Consider the following 19,758-nt stretch of genomic DNA (forward strand, 5'->3'; position numbering starts at 1 on the left):
GACTGTGTGGATCACAACAAACTGTGGCCAGTTCTTCAAGAGATTGGAATACCAGATCACCTTACCTACCTCCTGAGAAACCTGTATAAAGATCAAGAAGCAACAGTTAGAACTGAACATGGAACAACAGACTGGTTCAAAACTAGGAAAGGAGTGTGTCAAGGCTGTATACTGTCACCATATTTAATTTACACGCAGAGTACATCATGCTAAATGACAGGCTGGATGAATGACAAGCTGGAATTCAAAACTGCTGGGAGAAATATCAATAACCTCAGATATGTAGATGACACCACTCTTATGGCAGAAAGCAAAGAGGAACTAAAGAGCTTCTTGATGAAAGTGAAAGAAGAGACTGAAAAAGCTGGCTTAAAACTCAACATTCAAAAAACTAAGATTGTGGCATCTGGTCCCTTCACTTCATGACTTATAGATGCAGAAACAATGGAAACAGTGAAAGATTTTATTTTCTTGCGCTCCAAAATCACTGTGGATGATGACTGTAGCCATGAAATTAGAAGATGTTTGCTCCTTGGAAGAAAAGTTATGACAAATCTAGACAGCATATTAAAAAACAGACACATTTACTTTGCCAACAAAGGTCTGTCTAGTCAAAGCTATGGTTTTTCCAGTAGTCATGTATGGATGTGAGAGTTGGACCATAAAGACGGCTGAGCACTGAAGAATTGATGTTTTTGAACTCTGTTGCTGGAGAAGACTCTGGAGACTCTGGAGAGTCCCTTGGACAGCAAGGAGATCAAACCAGTCAAACCTAAAGGAAATCAACCCAGAATATTCACTGGAAGGATTGATGCTAAAGCTGAAGCTTCAATACTTTGGCCACCTGATGCGAAGAACTGACTCATTAGAAAAGACCCTGATGCTGGGAAAGATAGGCAGGAGGAGAAGGGGAAGACAGAGGACAAGATAGTTGGATGGCATCACCAACTCAGTGGATATGAGTTTGAGCAAGCTCTGGGAGATGGTGAAGGACAGGAAAGCCTGGTGTGTTGCAGTCCATGGGGTAACAAAGACACAACTGAGTGACTGAACAACAACAATAATTAATAATGATGATGATAACAACAACTGTTGGTTGAGAAATTCTACATGCTGGATTCTTGACATATTAATATAGGCCCCATTTAATATTTACAGACACCTCTCAAGGCAGGTATTATGTCCCTATGTTACAGAAAGGAAACCAAGACTCAGGAAGTTTAAAGTATTTGCTCAAAGCTAAGATTAGTGAGTGACAGATCCAGGACTGGGAATACCCTAAGGCCCCTACTCTCTTCTCTGCGTCAGCCTGTCCACTCTGTGGGACGATGCTTTTCAAAATTAGAGATACCAAGGGAACATTTCATGCAATGATAGGTATAATAAAGGACAGAAGTGGTATGGACCTAAATGAGCAGAAGATATTAAGAAGAGGTGGCAAGAATACACAGAAGAACTGTACAAAAAGATCTTCATTACTCAGATAACCATGATGGTGTGATCACCTTTATACATGCTGCAAGGTAAGGGTTGAAATTTGTGGTTTTTGCATGTGGATGTCCAATTTTTTCAACTGTCCAGCACCATTTTCTAAAAAGTCTTTTTTTTCACCCAGTTACCTTAGTATCTTTGTCAAAATTCAGTTGACTATACTATGGGCTTCCCAGGTGGTGCCAGTGGTAAAGAACCCTCCTGCCAATGCAGGATATGTAAGAGACGCGGGTTCGATCCTGGGTCGAGAAGATCCCCTGGAAGAGGGCATGGCAACTCACTCCAGTATTCTTGCCTGGAGAATCTCATGGACAGAGGAGCCTGGCAGGCTACAGTCCATGGGGTCACAGAGAATCGGACACGACTGAGTGACTTAGCATGCATACATGTGTGGCTCTACCAGTTGGCCAAAAAATTCATTCTGCCTTTCCCATAATATCTTACAGAAAATCCTGAATGAACTTTTGGCCAACCAAATATTTCTAACTTTCTATTGATATACATGTCCCTCTTTATACCAATACCATACTGCCTTTATTACCATAACTTGATATTAAGTCTTAAAATCAGATATTATGAACACCACATCTTTGTTCCTCTTTTTTCAAAATTATTTTGGCTATTCTAGGTTTTTTTGCATTTCCATATAAATTTTAGAATCTGTTTTTCAATTTCTAAAAAAGACCAGCTTCCTGGAATTTTCACTGGGACTTGTTCAATCTGTTGATCAATTTGAGGAAGCACTGACATCTTAAACAATATTGAGAATTTCAATCCAAAAGCACAGTGTATAAATCTATTTCTACAGATCTTCTCTGATTTTTCTCAGCAATGAACAGGTATTATAAATAGTTTGTTAAATTTATCTTTGAGCATTTCATTTTCATGCTATCAGAAATTGTATTTTTTGCTTCAGTTTCCAATTGCTCATTGATAATACGGAGAAATATAATTCACCTTTTATATTGACTTTGTGTTGTCTCAACTCACTAAATTCATACAGCAGTTCAGTAATTGTTATGATTTCTTGGGACTTTTTATGTAGATAATTATGTTATTTGCTAATAAAGATAGTTTTCCTTTTTCCTTTCCAAGATATATGACTCTCTTATTTATTTTTCTTCCCTTACTGCTGGCTAGAACCACCAGGACAACCTTGACTAGAAGTGATGAGAGCAGACATCTCCACTTTGTTCCCAGCCTTTGAGGTAAAACATTCAGAATTTCACCACAACGTATTGCATTAACCACAGCCCTTTGTTGATTCCCTATTTCAGGTTTGGATGTGCTCAGTCGCTCAGCCGTGTCCAACCCTTTGCAACCCCATGGACTGTAACCCGCCAGGCTCCTCTTGTCCATGGGATTATCCCAGCAAGAACACTGGAGTGGGTTGCCATTTCCTTCTCCAGGGGAATCTTCTTGACCCAGGGATTGAAGCCATGTCTCCTGCATGGGCAGGTGAATTCTTTACCACTGTGCCACCTGTATATTTCCTTCCATTGCAAGCCTATATAAAGTTTCCATTATGAATAGATTTTGGACTTCATAAAATGTTTTTCCCCTCTGCGTTGTTTCAGATAATAATATGATTTTTCTTTTTGAGCTTACTGATATGGTGAACTACACTGACATATTTTCAGATGTTGAAGTAATCTTGTACTTCTTTGATAAATCTCCCTTCATTGACAGTCCTGATTTATTATTTTTATATATTACTGAATTTGATTTACCAGTATTTTGTTAAGGATTTTACACATATGTTTATGAGGGTTTTGGTTCAGTAGTTTTCTTGTAATGTTCTTATCTAGTTCAGGGATCAGGGTAATACTGACTTAATAAAATGGGTTGGAAAATGTTTATTCCTCTTCTATTTTCTGGAAGAGTTTGTGAAACCAGTAATTTTAAACGCATCTGTTTTTATTTATTTTACCCCTGACCTTCTAGCCTCACCTCAGGGCCTTTGTACATGATTCTTTGAAGTATTGGGTTGGCTGAAAAATTCATTCCTACAACATCTTACTTTAAAGTTGTCTTTATTGAACTAAGAAGGCAAGGATTTACTTCACACAGAAAGGTTCAAAGGCCCTTAAAAAGAATCTGCCTACAGTGCAGGAGACCTGGATTCAACACCTAGGTTGGGAAGATTCCCTGGAGGAGGGAAGGCATGGCAACCCACTCCAGTATTCTTGCCTGGAGAATCCCCACGGACAGAGGAGCCTGGTGGGCTACAGTCCATGGGGTCGCAAAGAGTTGGACATGACTAAGTGACTAAGCACAGCACAGCACATGAGAGAAAAACAGGAAAGAGAGTTTTACATCTCGGAAGATGTGTGACATGTGTGACATAAGGCCCCTGTGTGACAGCCCCACATGACAATGGCTACTTAGCAGAGGGAAAGGACACAAAAATCTACTCCTGCAGGAAAGCAAGGGTGTGCAATGCCAAAGTAAAAACCTTCTCCTTGCTAAGTGTGGTTCCATCTACTCATGTTACCCTCCAGAGCCTTCTGCCTTGAAATCCAAAACCTTCCAGTGAGCCCGAACCCTTCAGGCCTGGAATAAACCTACATTTGAACATGGTTTAAACACACAGGCCAGTTCTTTGAGAATCCATATGTTTTTGCTATCGTCTCCTAATTTGCCAGAAGCTAGACAAGTGACAGAGAGCCATCCAAGAGGATGGAAGAAGAAAAGGCCTTGTGCAGGCCTGTGATGTTGCCCTCCTTTCCCTTCAGCCTTTTTCTCGGGAGGCCCAAGTCCTCCAGAGGCTCCCTCTGCATCACGAGAGAAAGGCTGAAAGGGAAGGAGAGCAACATCACAGGCCTGCACAAGGCCTTGTCTGCACACGGCAGCTTAGGCCCCAGTCCTGGCTGACTCTCTCACTGCTCCCCAGGAAGGGCAATTCTGGAAGATCTGGTTATCGGTCCACTTTCTTGCAGCAAACAGAGGATGCACTCAAAGAAGGTTGATGGCAGGTTGAATAAGCAAGCTCTTGGCCAAAGTGTGGGCAGCAATGGGCTAGCCACGGTGGGGCTCCGTTACTGCCCCTGCTCTGAAGGGAAGAGGTGAACCTGGCTTCTGAAACATGAACAGAGCAACTTGTGTGAAGAGGCTCTCCTGACGAGACCTGTAGCCCCATGGCCCGGGTCCAGGGAAGGACACGCCCACCCCCATCTCCTGCTGGTGTCCCACACCCACCAAACCCCAGGGAAGGCAGAAAGCCAGGGGGCAGGGGAGCTGTGGCGGGTCCACACAGGTGAGCCTTGTCGGGCCCTGAGTTGGAAGAGGGGGGTAAGGAGCGAACCCAGATGGACAATGGCAAGACAGCCAGGGATATCTGTATACCTCAGAGCCTTGCCTGTCTTCTCAGCCCCTCGTCACTGGGCTGATGGGCTTCTCTACGCCCTTCTTGGCATCTAAGCCGGGGAGGGAAAATCTCACCATCTCTGGATGGGAACCAGGGGGCCTACCACTCGGTGCTGGCTCTTGCCTCAGCAGCTGGGCCACCAGCTGGGGGCAGCCGAAGAGGAGCCAGAGCCATGCTCATTCCCTCCCCCAAAGAGAAGAATCCCTGGAAAAGGCTCACTGGCGGTGAGCAAAGTTCAGCCCTACTCAAGCCTGTTAACATCCTCTAGCAGCCAAGGGCACTGGAAGGGGGCAGAAGTCAGGAAAATTCCAAGAAGTTTTTACTAAAAATAAATAGCCGCCTCTTACAAGATGCCCAGCCATTAATTAGCCGCAGTACTTCTATAAGAGGAGAGGCCCTTTGGCTACAGAATACGAATTTTTAAAACTAAGCTTCATCCAAAGTGGCAATTAAGGGCTTCACCCAATCATAATAAACCTTGGTCTTCCTTTCCTAAGCGAGCTCCGCATCTTGCTGCCAGAACAAACCCATCAGCTCATTCCTGGTTTCCTTCTTAAAACAGAGCAGAGCCACACGCTCCGCAGAGTGAAGGCCCACGGGCTGCCCTCGCCAGGTTCCCCGTGTCACCGGAGCAGAGCTGACACGGGTGCAGCAGACCCCATGCGTCCTTCAGCCCAGGTCCACAGGACTCCTTCCACAGAGGCCATGCCGCTTCAGGGCTTAAGGACACAGGCTTTGCAATCATCGTCTTGGTGTTGGCAGGCACTGAGCAAGAATCTATGCTCTTTTCCTTCATGGCATTTATCAGAGTTTGCAATTTTACATGTAACAGGGACAAGCTTTCTTATCCTGTGTATATTCTCTGCCTCTTTCCCTTCCCGCACTCTGCCCCCTAAAGAAAATCCTGGCTTATCCACTGGGCACAGTCCTTTCTCTTCCATCTCAGAGTCAGCGTGGGGAGCTGGGTGTGAAGCTGCAGCAGGAGGCACAGAGCGAAATGTTGGCAGAGCCGGGCCGAGGTGCAGTGGGCAAGGCCAGTGGAGAAGCAGCAGAGAGTCGGGGCCTGAGAAGCAGAAGCAGGTGAGATGCAGGACTCCACTCTGCCAGGCCAGAAGGGAGCCCCCTTGTGGTCATATATAACCCTGTCTCAAATTAAGCCAAATTTGGATTGTGGTAGAAGCCAAACAGAAAAAGTCACAGGCAGTGTGGCCCTACCCGCCTGCCAGCATGTGACTTGTGGACAAGAAGATGTCCATCAGAAAGAAACAAGAATGAAGGGGAGGGGCGCGGTAAAAAGCTAGTTTTAAAAAGTCCTAAGGACCTCCCTTGGTGGTCCAGTGGTGACCCCACTGCCAATGCAGGGGACAAGGGTTCAATCCCTGGTCCTGGAAGATCTCACATGCCATGAGGCAGCTGAGATCCTGTGCCACAACTACTAAGTCTGCACTCTGGAGCCTGGGAGCTGCAGCTACTGAGCCCACGCACTCTAGAGCCTGTGCTCTGCAACAAGAGAAGCCAAAACAATGAGAAGCCTGCACACCACAACTAGAGAGGAGCTCCCACGGGCCGCAACTGGAGAAAGCTGGGAAGCAGCAGTGAAGACCCAGGGCAGCCAAAAGTAAATAAATAAATAAATTTTTAAAAAATAAAAAAAATATTCTGGTGGGTTTTTTTTGTTTGTTTGTTTTTATGTTTTTTTTTTAATGTAAAAAAAAAAAAGTCCTAAATTGGGAGTTGAGAGGGAATGAGGAGGAGCAGCTGCCAGTAGTGAGGAGGAACTTGAGAATGGCTGAAACTGAGAGAGGTGATTCTGAAGATGTTTTGCTGTGCATTAAGTATGGACTCCTGCAGCCACTATGGGAAACAGTATGCAGGTTCCTCAAAAAACTAAAACTTGAGTTGACATATGATCTAGCAGTCCAACTCCTGCACTCCTCCTGTATATATATATATATATACATATATATATATATATATATACACACACAAAACTATAATTTGAAAAGATACATGCGGTCCTATGTTCATAGCAGGACTATTTACGATAGTCAAAACATGAAGCAACCTTAATGCCCGTCAACAGATGCCATTTGCAGCAACATGGACCTAGAGATTATTATACTAAGTGAAGTAAGTCCGACAGAGAAAGACAAATACCATGTGATATCACATATGTGGAATTTAAAATATGGTACAAATGAACTTAGCTACAAAACAGAAACAGACTCACAGACACAGAGAACATACCTGTAGTTGCCAACAGAGAGAGATGGATTGGGAATTTGGGATGAGGCAGATGCAAACTATTTTTTTAAATTATCTTTTTATTGAAAGATAATTGCTTTACAGAATTTTGTTGTTTTCTGTCAAACGTCAACATGAATCAGCCACAGGTATACATATGTCCCCTGCCTTTTGAACCTCCCTCCCATCTCCCTCCCCATCCCACCCCTCTAGGCTGATACACAGCCCCTGTTTGAGTTTCCTGAGCCATACAGCAAATTCTCATTGGCTATCTATTTTACATATGGCAATGTACGTTTCCATGTTACTGTTTCCATACAGCTCACCCTCTCCTCCCCTTTCCCCATGTCCATAAGTCTACTCTCTATGTCTGTTTCTCTATTGCTGCCCTGTAAATAAATTCGTCAGTACCATTTTTCTAGATTCCATAGAATACAATATTTATCTTTCTCTCTCTGACTTACTTCACTGTGTATAATAGGTTCTAGGTTCATTTATCTCATTAGGATTGACTCAAATGTGTTCCTTTTTATTGTGTACATGTACCACAACTTCTTGATCCATTCATTTGTCGATGGATATCTAGGTTGCTTCCATGTTTTAGATATTGTAAATAGTGCTGCAATGAACAATGGGATACATGTGTCTTTTTCCATTTTGGTTTTCTCAAAGTATATGCCTAGGAGTGGGATTGCTGGGTCAAAAGGTGGTTTAATTTCTAGTTTTTTAAGGGATCTCCATACCATCTTCCATAGTGGCTGTATCAATTTACATTCCCACCAACAGTGCAAGAGTGTTCCCTCTTCTCCACACCCTCTCCAGCATTTATTGTCTGTAGACTTTTTGATGATGGCCATTCTGACTGGTGTGAGGTGATATCTCATTGTAGTTTTAATTTGCATTTCTCTAATAATGAGTGAGGTTGAGCATCGTTTCATGTGTTTGTTAGCCATCTGTATGTCTTCTTTGGAGAAATGTCTGTTTAGGTCTTTTCCCCACTTTTTGATTGGGTTGTTTGTTTTTCCGGTATTGAGTTGCATGAGCTGCTTGTATATTTTGGAAATTAATCCTTTGTCAGTTGTTTCATTTGCTATTATTTTCTCCTTTCTGAGGGTTGTCTTTTCACCTTGCTTATAGTTTCCTTTGCTGTGCAAAAGCTTTTAAGTTTAATCAAGTCCCACTTGTTTACTTTTGTTTTTATTTCTGTTACTCTAGGAGGTGGGTCATAGAGGATCTTGCTTTGATTTATGTCATTGAGTGTTCTGCCTGTTTTCCTCTAAGAGTTTTATAGTTTCTAGTCTTACATTTCAGTCTTTAATTCATTTTGAGTTTATCTTTGTGTATGGTGTTAGGAAGTGTTCTAATTTCATTCTGGACATGTAGCTGTCCAGTTTTCCCAGTACCATTTATTGAAAAGGCTGTCTTTGTCCCATGTAAATCCTTGCCTCCTTTGTAAAAAATAAGGTACCCATAGATGCATGGGTTAATTTCTGGGCTTTCTATCTTGTTCCATTGGTCTACGTTTCTGTTTTTGTGCCAGTACCATACTGTCTTGATGACTGTAGCTTTGTAGTATAATATGAAGTCAGGAAGGGGATTTCTCCAGCTCCATTCTTCTTTCTCAAGACAGCTTTGGCTATTTGGGATCTTTTGTGTTTCCCTATGAATTGTGAAGTTTTTTGTTCTAGTTCTGTGAAATATGCCATTGGTGATTTGATAGGAGTAGCATTGAATTTTAGATTGCATTTAGTAGTATAGTCATTTTCACAATATTGATTCTTCCTACCCAGGAACATAGAATATCTCTCCATCTGTTTATGTTGTCTTTGATTTCTTTCATCAGTGTCTTACAATTTTCTGTGTACAGTTCTTTTGTCTCCTTAGGTCAGTTTATTCCTAGATATTTAATTCTTTTTGTTGCATTAAATCTGTTAAATTCATTTGTTGCTTTTAATTATTTTCGTTGCAATTCTTTTTGGTGAATGGGATTGATTTCTTAACTTCTCATTCTGAATTTTCATTGTTAGTATATAGAAATGCAAGTGATTTCTGTGTATCGATTTTTTATCCTGCAATTTTGATAAATTCGCTGAATAGCTCTAGTAATTTTCTGATACTATCTATAGGGTTTTCTATGTACAGTATCATGTCATCTGCAAAGGGTGAGAGATTTATTTCTTCTTTTCTGATCTGGATTTCTTTTATTTCTTTTTCTTCTCTGATTGCTGTAGCTAGGACTTCCAGAACTATGTTGAATAACAGTGGTGCAAGTGGACACCTTTGTCTTGTTCCTGATCTTATGGGGAATGCTTTCAGTTTTTCACCATTGAGAATAATGTTTGCTGTAGGCTTATCATATATGGCCTTTACTATGTTGAGGTAGGTCCATTCTGTACCCATTTTTTGAAGAGTTTTAATCATAAATGGGTGCTGAAACTTGTTGAAGGCTTTTTGTGCATCTATTGAGATGATCATATGGTTTTTATCTTTCAATTTGCTAATATGGTGTATTACATTGATTGATTTCCGTATATTGAAGTATCCTTGCATCCCTGGAATAAACCCAATTTGATCACAGTGTATGAGCTTTTTGATGTGTTGCTGAATCCTCTTTGCTAACATATTGTTGAGGATTTTTGCATCTATGTTCATCAGTGATATTGGCCTGTAGTTTTCTTTTTTTGTGTTGTCTTTGTCTGGTTTTGGTATCAGGGTGATGGTGGCCTCGTAGAATGAGTTTGGAAGTGTTCCTTCCTCTGCAATTTTTTGAAAGAGTTTCAGAAGGATAGGCATTAGCTCTTCTCTAAATGTTTGATAGAATTCTCCTGTGAAGCCAACTGGTCCTGGGCTTTTGGTTTTTGGGGAGATTTTTGATCACAGCTTCAATTTCAGTGCTTGTAATTGGGTAGTTCATAATTTCTATTTCTTCCTGGTTCAGTCTTGGAAGATTTAACTTTTATAAGAATCCGTCCATTTCTTCCAAGTTATCCATTTTATTGCCATATAGTTGTTCATAATAGTCTCTTATAATCCTTTGTATTTCTGCATTGTCTGTTGTAACCTCTCCTTTTTCATTTCTAATTTTATTGATTTGATTCTTCTCTTTTTTTCTTGATGAGTCTGGCTAAAGTTTTGTCAATTTTGTTTATCTTCTCAAATAACCAGCTTTTAGTTTTAATAATCTTTACTATTGTTTCTTTCATATCTTTTTCATTTATTTCTGCTTGGATATTTATGATCTCTTTCCTTCCACTAACTTCAAGGTTTTTTTTTTTGTTGTTGTTCTTTTTCCAGTTGTTTTAGGTGGAAAGTTAGGTTGCCTATTCTATGTTTTTCTTGTTTCTTGAGATAAGATTGTATTGCTATAAACTTCCCTCTTAGAATGGCTTTTGCTGCATCCCATAGGTATTGAGCTGTTGTGCTTTCATTGTCATTTGTTTCTAGAAATTCTTTGATTTCCCTTTTTGATTTCTTCAGTAACTTGTTGGTTATTTAGAAACATGTTGTTTAATCTCCATGTGTTTGTGTTTCTTACAGTTTTTTTTTTCTTGTAATTGATATCTAGTCTTATAGTGTTGTGGTTGGAGAAGATGCTTGGTACAATTTCAATTTTCTTAAATTTACTGAAGCTTGATTTGTGACCCAAGATGTGGTCTATCCTGGAGAATGTTCCATGTGGAGACACTTGAGGAGAAGGTGTATTCTTCTGCATTTGGATGGAATGTCCTGAAGATATCAGTGAGATCCACCTCACCTAATGTATCATTTAAGACTTGTGTTTCCTTATTATCATACGCAAGGTGAAAAGACAGCCCTCAGAATGGGAGAAAATAATAGCAAATGAAGTAACAGACAAAGGATTAATCTCAAAAATATACAAGCAACTCCTGCAGCTCAATTCCAGAAAAATAAATGACCCAATCAAAAAATGGACCAAAGATCTAAACACACATTTCTCCAAAGAAGACATACAGATGGCTAACAAACACATGGAAAGATGCTCAACCTCACTCATTATCAGAGAAATGCAAATCAAAACCTCAATGAGGTACCATTACACGTCAGTCAGGATGGCTGCTATCCAAAAGTCTACAAGCAATAAATGCTGGAGAGGGTGTGGAGAAAAGAGAACGCTCTTACACTGTTGGTGGGAATGCAAACTAGTACAGCCACTATGGAGAACAGTGTGGAGATTCCTTGAAAAACTGGAAATAGAACTTCCATATGACCCAGCAATCCCACTCCTGGGCATACACACTGAGGAAACTAGATCTGAAAGAGACACGTGCACCCCAATGTTCATCGCAGCACTGTTTATAATAGCCAGGAAAGGGACGCAATCTAGATGTCCATCAGCAGACGAATGGATAAGGAAGCTGTGGTACATATACACCATGGACTATTACTCAGCCATTAAAAGGAATTCATTTGAATCAGTTCTAATGAGATGGATGAAACTGGAGCCCATTATACAGAGTGAAGTAAGCCAGAAAGATAAAGACCAATACAATAAACTAATGCATATATATGGAATTTAAAAAGATGGTAACGATAACCCTATATGCAAAACAGAAAAAGAGACACAGATGTACAGAACAGACTTTGGGACTCTGTGGGAGAAGGCGAGGGTGGGATGTTCTGAGAGAATAGCATTGAAACAAGTATACTATCAAGGGTGAAACAGATCACCATCCCAGGTTGGATGCATGAGACAAGTGCTCAGGGCTGGTGCACTGGGAAGACCCAGAGGGATGGGATGGGGAGGGAAGTGGGAGGGGGGGTTCAGGATGGGGAACACATGTAAATCCATGGCTGATTCATGTCAATGTATGGCAAAAACCACTACAATATTGTAATGTAATTAGCCTCCAACTAATAAAAATAAATGAACAACAAAAAAAAGGACTTGTGTTTCCTTATTAGTTTTCTGTTTTGATGATCTGTCCATTGGTGTGAGTGGGGTGTTCAAGTCTCCTACTATTATTGTGTTACTGTCAATTTCTTCTTTTATGTCTGTTAGTGTTTGTCTGATGTACTGAGGTGCTACTATGTTGGGTGCATAGATATTTACAATTGTTATATCTTCCTTTTGGATTGATCCCTTGATCATTATATAGTGTCCTTCCTTATCTCTTGTAGTCTTCTTTATTTTAAGATCTATTTTGTCTGATATGAGGGTTGCTACTCCAACTTTCTTTTGCTTCCATTTGCATGGAATATATTTTTCCATCCTCTCACTTTCAGTCTATATGTGTCTTTAGGTCTGAAGCGAGTTTCTTGTAGACTACATATATATGGGTCTTGTTTTTGTATCCATTCAGCCAGTCTGTTTCTTTTCCTTGGAGCATTTAGTCCATTTACATTTAAAGTAATTATTGATTTATATGTTCCTATTGCCATTTTTAAAAATTATTTGGGGTTGATTTTGTAGATCTTTTTTCTTCTCTTGTACTTCTTGACTATATAAGTCCCTTTAACATTTGTAAAGTGGTTTGGTGGTACTCAATTCTCTTAACTTTTGCTTGTCTGAGAAGCTTTTTATTTCTCCATCAATTTTGAATGAGATCCTTGTTGGGTACAGTAATCTTGGATGTAGATTTTTCCCTTTCAGTACTTTAAATATATCCTGCCATTCCCTTCTGGCCTGCAGATTTCTGCTGAAAGATCAGCTGTTAAGCATATGTGGTTTCCCTTTTATGTTACTTGTTGCTTCTCCCTTGCTGCTTTTAATATTCTTTCTTTGTGTTCAGTCTTTGTTAGTTTGATTAGTATGTATATTGGTGTGTTTCTCCTTGGGTTTATCCTATATGGGACTCTTTGTGCCTCTTGGAATTGATTGACCATTTCCTTTTCCATGTTGGGGAAATTTTCAACTATAATCTCTTCAAAAATTTTCTCATACCCTTTCTTTTTCCCTTCATCTTCTGGGACCCCTATAATTCAAATGTTGGTGCATTTGATATTGTCCCAGAGGTCTCTGAGACTATTCTCAGTTCTTTTCATCTTTTTACTTTATTCTGTTCTTCAGAAGTTATTTCCACCATTTTATCTTCCAGTTCACGGATTCGTTCTTGTGCTTCAGATATTCTGCTATTGATTCCTTCTAGAGTATTTTTAATTTCAGTAATTGCGTTGTTTGCCTCTGCATGTTTATTCTTTAATTCTTCTAGGTCTCTGTTAATTGATTCTTGCATTTTCTCCATTTTGTTTTCAAGGTTTTTGATCATCTTTACTATCATTATTCTGAATTCTTTTTCAGGTAGTTTGCCTATTTCCTCTTCATTTATTTTGACTTCCATGTTTCTGGTTTGTTCCTTCATTTGTGTAGTATTTCTCTGTATTTTCTTTTTTTTTTTTTAAACCTATTGTATTTGAGGTCTTCTTTTCCCAGGCTTCAAGGTTGAATTCTTTCTTCCTTTTGGTTTCTGCCCTCCTAAGGTTGGTCCAGTGGTTTGTTTAAGCTTCGGATAGGGTGAGATTTGTGCTGAGTTTTTGTTGTTGTTGTTTGTTTATTTGTTTGGTTTTCCTCTGATGGGCAAGGCTGAGTGAGGTGTAATCCTGTCTGCTGCTTATTGGGTTTGTATTTTTGTTTTGTTTGTTGTTTAGATGAGGCGTCCTGCACAGAGTGCTGCTGGTGGTTGGGTGATGCCAGGCCTTGTATTCAAGTGGTTTCCTTTGTGTGAGTTCTCACTATTTGATACTCTCTAGAGTTAGTTCTCTGGGAGTCTAGGGTCTTGGAGTCAGTGCTCCCACTCCAAAGGCTCAGGGCTTGACCTCTGCTCAGGAACAAAGATTCCACAAGTGGTTTGTTATGGCATTAAGTGAGATTAAAACAAATACCCGCCCCCCCAAAAAAACACAAATACCCCAAAACAATAAACCAAAGATGAACCTCAGACAAATGACAGTTACAAAATCAAGCAAATAATAATTAAAATAATGGAATACACACATATACATATACACCCATGAGCAAAGTCAAAACAGTTCAACAAAAATAAAGTACAACAGATTGATCTGGCGAACAAAAGAAATAAAAAATTATATTAACCAGTTAAGAACAAAACTAACTAAAGCATAAACTGGAAAACAAAACTAAAGCAAGGTGCCAACTGGGGAATAAAGCAATGAAAACAAAACTAACACATATGTTGAGAGGAATGGAAAGAAAGAAAGAATAGATATGCCAAGTTAAACAGAGGTAGATGAAGAAGATTTATATACATTAAAGATTAACTGCAAGGGGAAAAGAACAGTAGGAAAGGCAAACAAAGAAATACATGTAGAAAAAAAATATAATAGGTTTAAAAAATTAAATTAGGCCAGAGCAAAATGCAAGTGGGGGGAGCGGCAGTGGCTCAGCAGGGCCAAGGGGACGCGTGGGCAGTGGCTTCGCCATGTCGCATGGCCACAGTCACGGCGGGCCGGGTGCCACTGCGCCGCCAAATGGGAGCAGCCGCCAGAGCAGCGCGGCCCAGCCTACGGCCTGTACCTGCGCGTCGACCCGGAGCGGCTGCGGTGCCTCAGTGAGAGCTGCGCGGGCAGTGGCCTCCTCATCTCCAAGCTGCGAGAGGAGCGGACAGACGGCTCCAAGTTTGCGGAAAATGATGCAGATGAACAGCTTCTGTTTAATATTCCATTTACAGGCAATGTCAAGCTCAAAGGCATCATTATAATGGGAGAAGATGATGACTCACAGCCCTCTGAGATGAGACTGTGCAAGAACATTCCACAGATGTCCTTTGATGATACAGACAGGGAGCTAGATCAGACCTTTAGTCTGAACCCAGATCTTACAGGGGAAGAGTATACTACAAAAATGTCTTGTTTTCCAAATGTCTATCCTTTCTCAATTCATAGTTCAGAAAACTCTGGAGCCGATACCACAAAGGTCTTTTATACTGGCCTGAGAGGAGAATGGACTGAGCTTCGCAGACATGAGGTGACCATCTGCGATTATGAAGCATCAGCCAATCCAGCTGACCACAGAGTCCATCAGGTTACCCCACAGACACACTTTATTTCCTAAGGGCTAGCCAAGACTCCAACAGAGGCATTGTCAGTGAAGACGTATGACATCCTGCTGGGAAGCACAAAGAGAGATGTAGCTCCAAAGAGAGCTGGCTGCCACAGCTCTTCTTTCAAGCTTTGTCTCTGGGGCATGCTGCAGAAACCTGACCTATGGAAGTCACCACATCCCCAGGAAGGGTTGTATGGGTGCCAAGGGACAATTGTGGTTCTCTGGGGCCTTACAGAAATTGGATCTTGGACTGGTCAGTATCTGGCAGCCATGGATAATGCCTGCCTTCCCAGTTTATGTGGCCATGGGATCCCCATTGTCTTGTTGTTTTGTGGCAGGATTATTGTGTGACTTGTTTTTTAAAATGGAAACTATTCCTGGGCTGCAGTAAACTTTCTGAAGCCTCAGCATTGTGTTTGCCTTAACCATCAGGAGGGTCTCCAACTAGAAATACTTGTCCCTGATTGCTCCTTCTCCCTGTCATCTTTCAACATTCTTGTCAAATTGCCCAGGTTGGAGTTGTCTGTCATGCACCAGTGTCCCACGGTATAGCCTGAAGAGCAGGAATCTCCTGATGTTGGTTTATAGCTTGAGAGGGCCTTTTCCCCCTCTTGCCCAGGTAAGCAGTCTAAGGAGAGCATGGGCATTGTTTCTGTGTTTGGGGGTATCCTGGCCAGGGTAAGATTGGGACTTTGATATGCTTCTCTTTGGGACATCCTTAATGTTTATCAGCTTCTAACTGGTGTTGTAAGCCCAAGGGCAGAATTTGGAGATCTCAGTTCTTCTGTTCATGGCTTTTTATTCACTGTGACTAATAAGCTTCCTAATAAATCCTTGCCAGACTTAAAAAAAATTAAAATTATATAAAAGAGAAAAGAAAAAAAAAGGAAGAAGAAAGAAAAAAGGAAAACTCCACAGAACTGCAAAAGCCCAATGTATAGGCAAGGTTTATAGCAACAATAAAAAGTGTGACTTAATATACACACATACATATACACTCATACACAAAATAAAAACAGTCCAACAAAAATAAAGTACAACAGATTGACCTGGCGAAAAAAGGAAACCAAAAATTATATCTACCAGTTAAGAACAAAACTAATTAAAGCACAAACTGGAAACAAAACTAAAGCAAGGTGCCAATTGGGGTATAAAGCTATGAAAATAAAACTAACAAATATGTTGAGGAAAGAAAGAAAAGAAAGAATAGATACGCAAAGTTAAACAGAGGTAAATAAAGAAGATTTATATACATTAAAGACTAACTGGAAGGCGAAAAGAACAGTAGGAAAAGCAAACAAAGGAATAAATGTATAAAAAATAACAATAAGTTTAAAAAATTAAAAATTAAAACAAGAGAAAATTTAAAAAAAAAAAAAAAAGGAAAACTCCGAAGAACTGCAAAAGTCCAACTGAGAGGCAGAGATTTATAACAACAATAAAAAATGTGACTGAGGAGAAAAAAAAAAGCTCAAAAGCTTAATTAGATTTCACAGTGCCAATAAAATCAACAACTACAACAGAGAGGGGGGAAAAGGACAAAAAAAAAATCCAAAAGAATCTACAGAACAAATCAAACCATAAGAATAATAAATGTTTTCCTTGAATCACTGCTGTCAGACTCCTTTCCTTACCTTGCAGTCCACCTCACCTCCCTAGGAGCCCTCCAACACTGTGCTGGTCTCTGGACCTGCTGTGGGGGCAGCTCAGGTTCTAATCTGGTCCTGCTCCTCTGTGTTCTTGCCTCCAATGTCCACAGCTACCAGAACTAGTGTGTTTCCTTTGGTGGGAGCTCTCAGTGACCTTTTATATATTCCATAGACACAGAGTCTGCCTAGTTGATCATGCGGATTTAACCTGCAGTTTGTACAGCTGGTGGGAAGGTTTGGGGTCTTCTTCCTTAGCCCCACTGCCCCTGGGTTTCAGTTGTGGTTTTACTTCCACCTCTGCACGTGGGTTGTCCACTGGGGTTTGCTCCTGAGGCTGCCCTGGAGGACTTGGGCTTGCCCCTGTGAGGGCCAGGTGTGGAGGTGGTGCAGCTGCCTGGGTCACAGCGGTTCTGGCAGCACCAGGTACTCAGGGGGGTTGGCGTCTAGGGCAGCAGGAAATAGAGTGCTCTAGAAGGGCATGGCAACCAGTATTGGCCAATACGCTCCAGTATTCTTGCCTGGAGAACCTCCCTTCCTGACAGAGAAGCCGGGCAGGCCACAGTCTACGGGGTCGCAAAGAGTCAGACACGACCAAAATGATCCTGTGCACATAGATGCCAAACTATTTTTGCCTGTGGCAGCTCTGCCCCAGTGAGAGTTGAGCGTGAAGGTGGCTCAGCTGCTTGGCTTGCGGGGACCCTGGCGGCGCCAAGTGTGCAGGGACACAGATTGCCTCCCCTGCAGGAGTTGTGGCCCTGTCAGAGTCTTTTTTCGAGCCACTTGTAGCTGGTGATTGAAGGCCTCTTCGGCCAGTCTTTCTCTGTAGCTCCGCCCATTCAGGCACTTAGAGGCTCCCTTGCCTGGGTCCTTCTCTGTTGTTCTGCACGTCAGGCACATAGAGGGGCACCCTGGCTGGGGTCCTACTCTATAGTTAGGTGCATCAGTCACTTAAAAGAGCACTCTGGGTGGGGTTCTACTCTGTGGTTCAGTGCATCAAGCGTTTGATGGGCCAGTGTCTCTATTGTTTAGCTGCCAGTGCTGGCATGTGGGGAGGGAAAGGCTGTGGTGATGGCTCCACCCTCTACATGTGACTCAGCAGTATCACCTTGCTTCCATGGCTGCTTGGCTTTCCTCCACCGGCATTTCCCACCACAATGTCTTCCCTCACATCCCTTCAATCCGTCTCTCGGCAGTCAACAGCAGCCCTCACCCTGGGATTGCTCCACAATCCCTAAACTCCAGCTCCTAGCTGCTGCTCCTTCCAGGAGACCCATGTTCCTGTCTGGGGTATGTATGGCTGCGACTCTGATTCTCATCCCATTTAGGCTGCCACAGATCAGTTGTTTCACTCTCAGCCTTAAATGTTCCTCCCCTGACTCAGACAATTGCCCTGATGTGGGGATCGGACCCCTGCTTCAGTTCCCCCACCCACCGAAGGCAGGTCCAGTTCTACTAACACTCCTGTTTTTCCCCCTAGTTCCTTCATCCTATCAACTTTTCCGTGGTTCTATATATTCTTTTCCACTGGTCAGGAACTCCTGTCCGCTCTCGGCGGGTGTTTTGCATGCAGTTCTGTGTCTGAAGGTGTATTCCTGATGTATCCGTGGAGAGAGATGTACTCCACGTCCACCTACTCCTCCGCCATCTTGTTCCTCCAAACTATTATATATATATATGTGTGGCTGTCATGGCTAACGCCATGGCAGACAGCCTAGATTAGGAGTAGGCCTGGTTTCCCAGGGTAACATAATTATAAGGCCTCCTGGAGCCAGCCAATCAACATATGCCTAGCCAGAAGAAAGGGAACCTATCAAGGGAAAGCTGAAAGCCCCACGTTGGGCCAACAAAAATTACCTTGCAACTGTGTAACCAATCAGCTTGCACCAACTACCCACTGTGTAACCAGTCCGATTGCGCCAACTACCTGCTGCTTATTTTGACCTAATAAATACCCGAGAGAACTGGGGCTCGGGGCCTTTCGTCCTCACACACCTGGTGAGGGCGGGAGGCCCTGGCTCGAGTCAGTAATAAATTCCCCTATTGCAAGTTGCATTGTTTCGAGGAGTCTTCTTTCCCGACCGGGGACTCGGACTACGGGCAGAACATGTATATATATAAAATGTGTATTAGTTTCTGAATCGCCAGAAACTAATACACATTGTAAATCAATTCTACGTCAATAAAGTAAATTAAAAAAAGAAAACCTGTGAAATCTTGGGCTAGTCATCTAGATAAGTGTAGGTTGCCTATAAAATGGGACTCAATAATATTTTTTTAAAATGTGTTGGGAGTTGTGAATTTCAAATACGATAAAATTATTTGAATCCTTTAAAAGACCCACCTCCCAGAATATTGGAAATAAAAGCAAAAATAAACAAATGGGACCTAATTAAAATTAAAAGCTTTTGCACAACAAAGGAAACTATAAGCAAGGTGAAAAGACAGCCCTCAGAATGGGAGAAAATAATAGCAAATGAAGTAACAGACAAAGGATTAATCTCAAAAATATACAAGCAACTCCTGCAGCTCAATTCCAGAAAAATAAATGACCCAATCAAAAAATGGGCCAAAGATCTAAACACACATTTCTCCAAAGAAGACATACAGATGGCTAACAAACACATGGAAAGATGCTCAACCTCACTCATTATCAGAGAAATGCAAATCAAAACCTCAATGAGGTACCATTACACGTCAGTCAGGATGGCTGCTATCCAAAAGTCTACAAGCAATAAATGCTGGAGAGGGTGTGGAGAAAAGGGAATGCTCTTACACTGTTGGTGGGAATGCAAACTAGTACAGCCACTATGGAGAACAGTGTGGAGATTCCTTAAAAAACTGGAAATAGAACTGCCATATGACCCAGCAATCCCACTCCTGGGCATACACACCAAGGAAACCAGATCTGAAAGAGACACGTGCACCCCAATGTTCATCGCAGCACTGTTTATAATAGCCAGGACATGGAAGCAACCTAGATGTCCATC

The 19,758-nt window shown here is 41.6% G+C and overlaps 1 protein-coding gene and 1 pseudogene across 1 annotated transcript in view; one reads left to right on the forward strand and one right to left on the reverse strand.

The window, feature by feature from the left end:
• Positions 1-19,758, reverse strand: part of NKX2-8 (NK2 homeobox 8) — a 75,020-nt gene that overhangs the window by 34,092 nt on the left and 21,170 nt on the right. The window lies entirely within an intron of this gene.
• LOC122706648 lies at positions 14,500-15,131 on the forward strand (annotated as a pseudogene).

Source organism: Cervus elaphus, chromosome 13 (assembly GCF_910594005.1).
Source record: "Cervus elaphus chromosome 13, mCerEla1.1, whole genome shotgun sequence".
Lineage (NCBI taxonomy): Eukaryota > Metazoa > Chordata > Mammalia > Artiodactyla > Cervidae > Cervus > Cervus elaphus.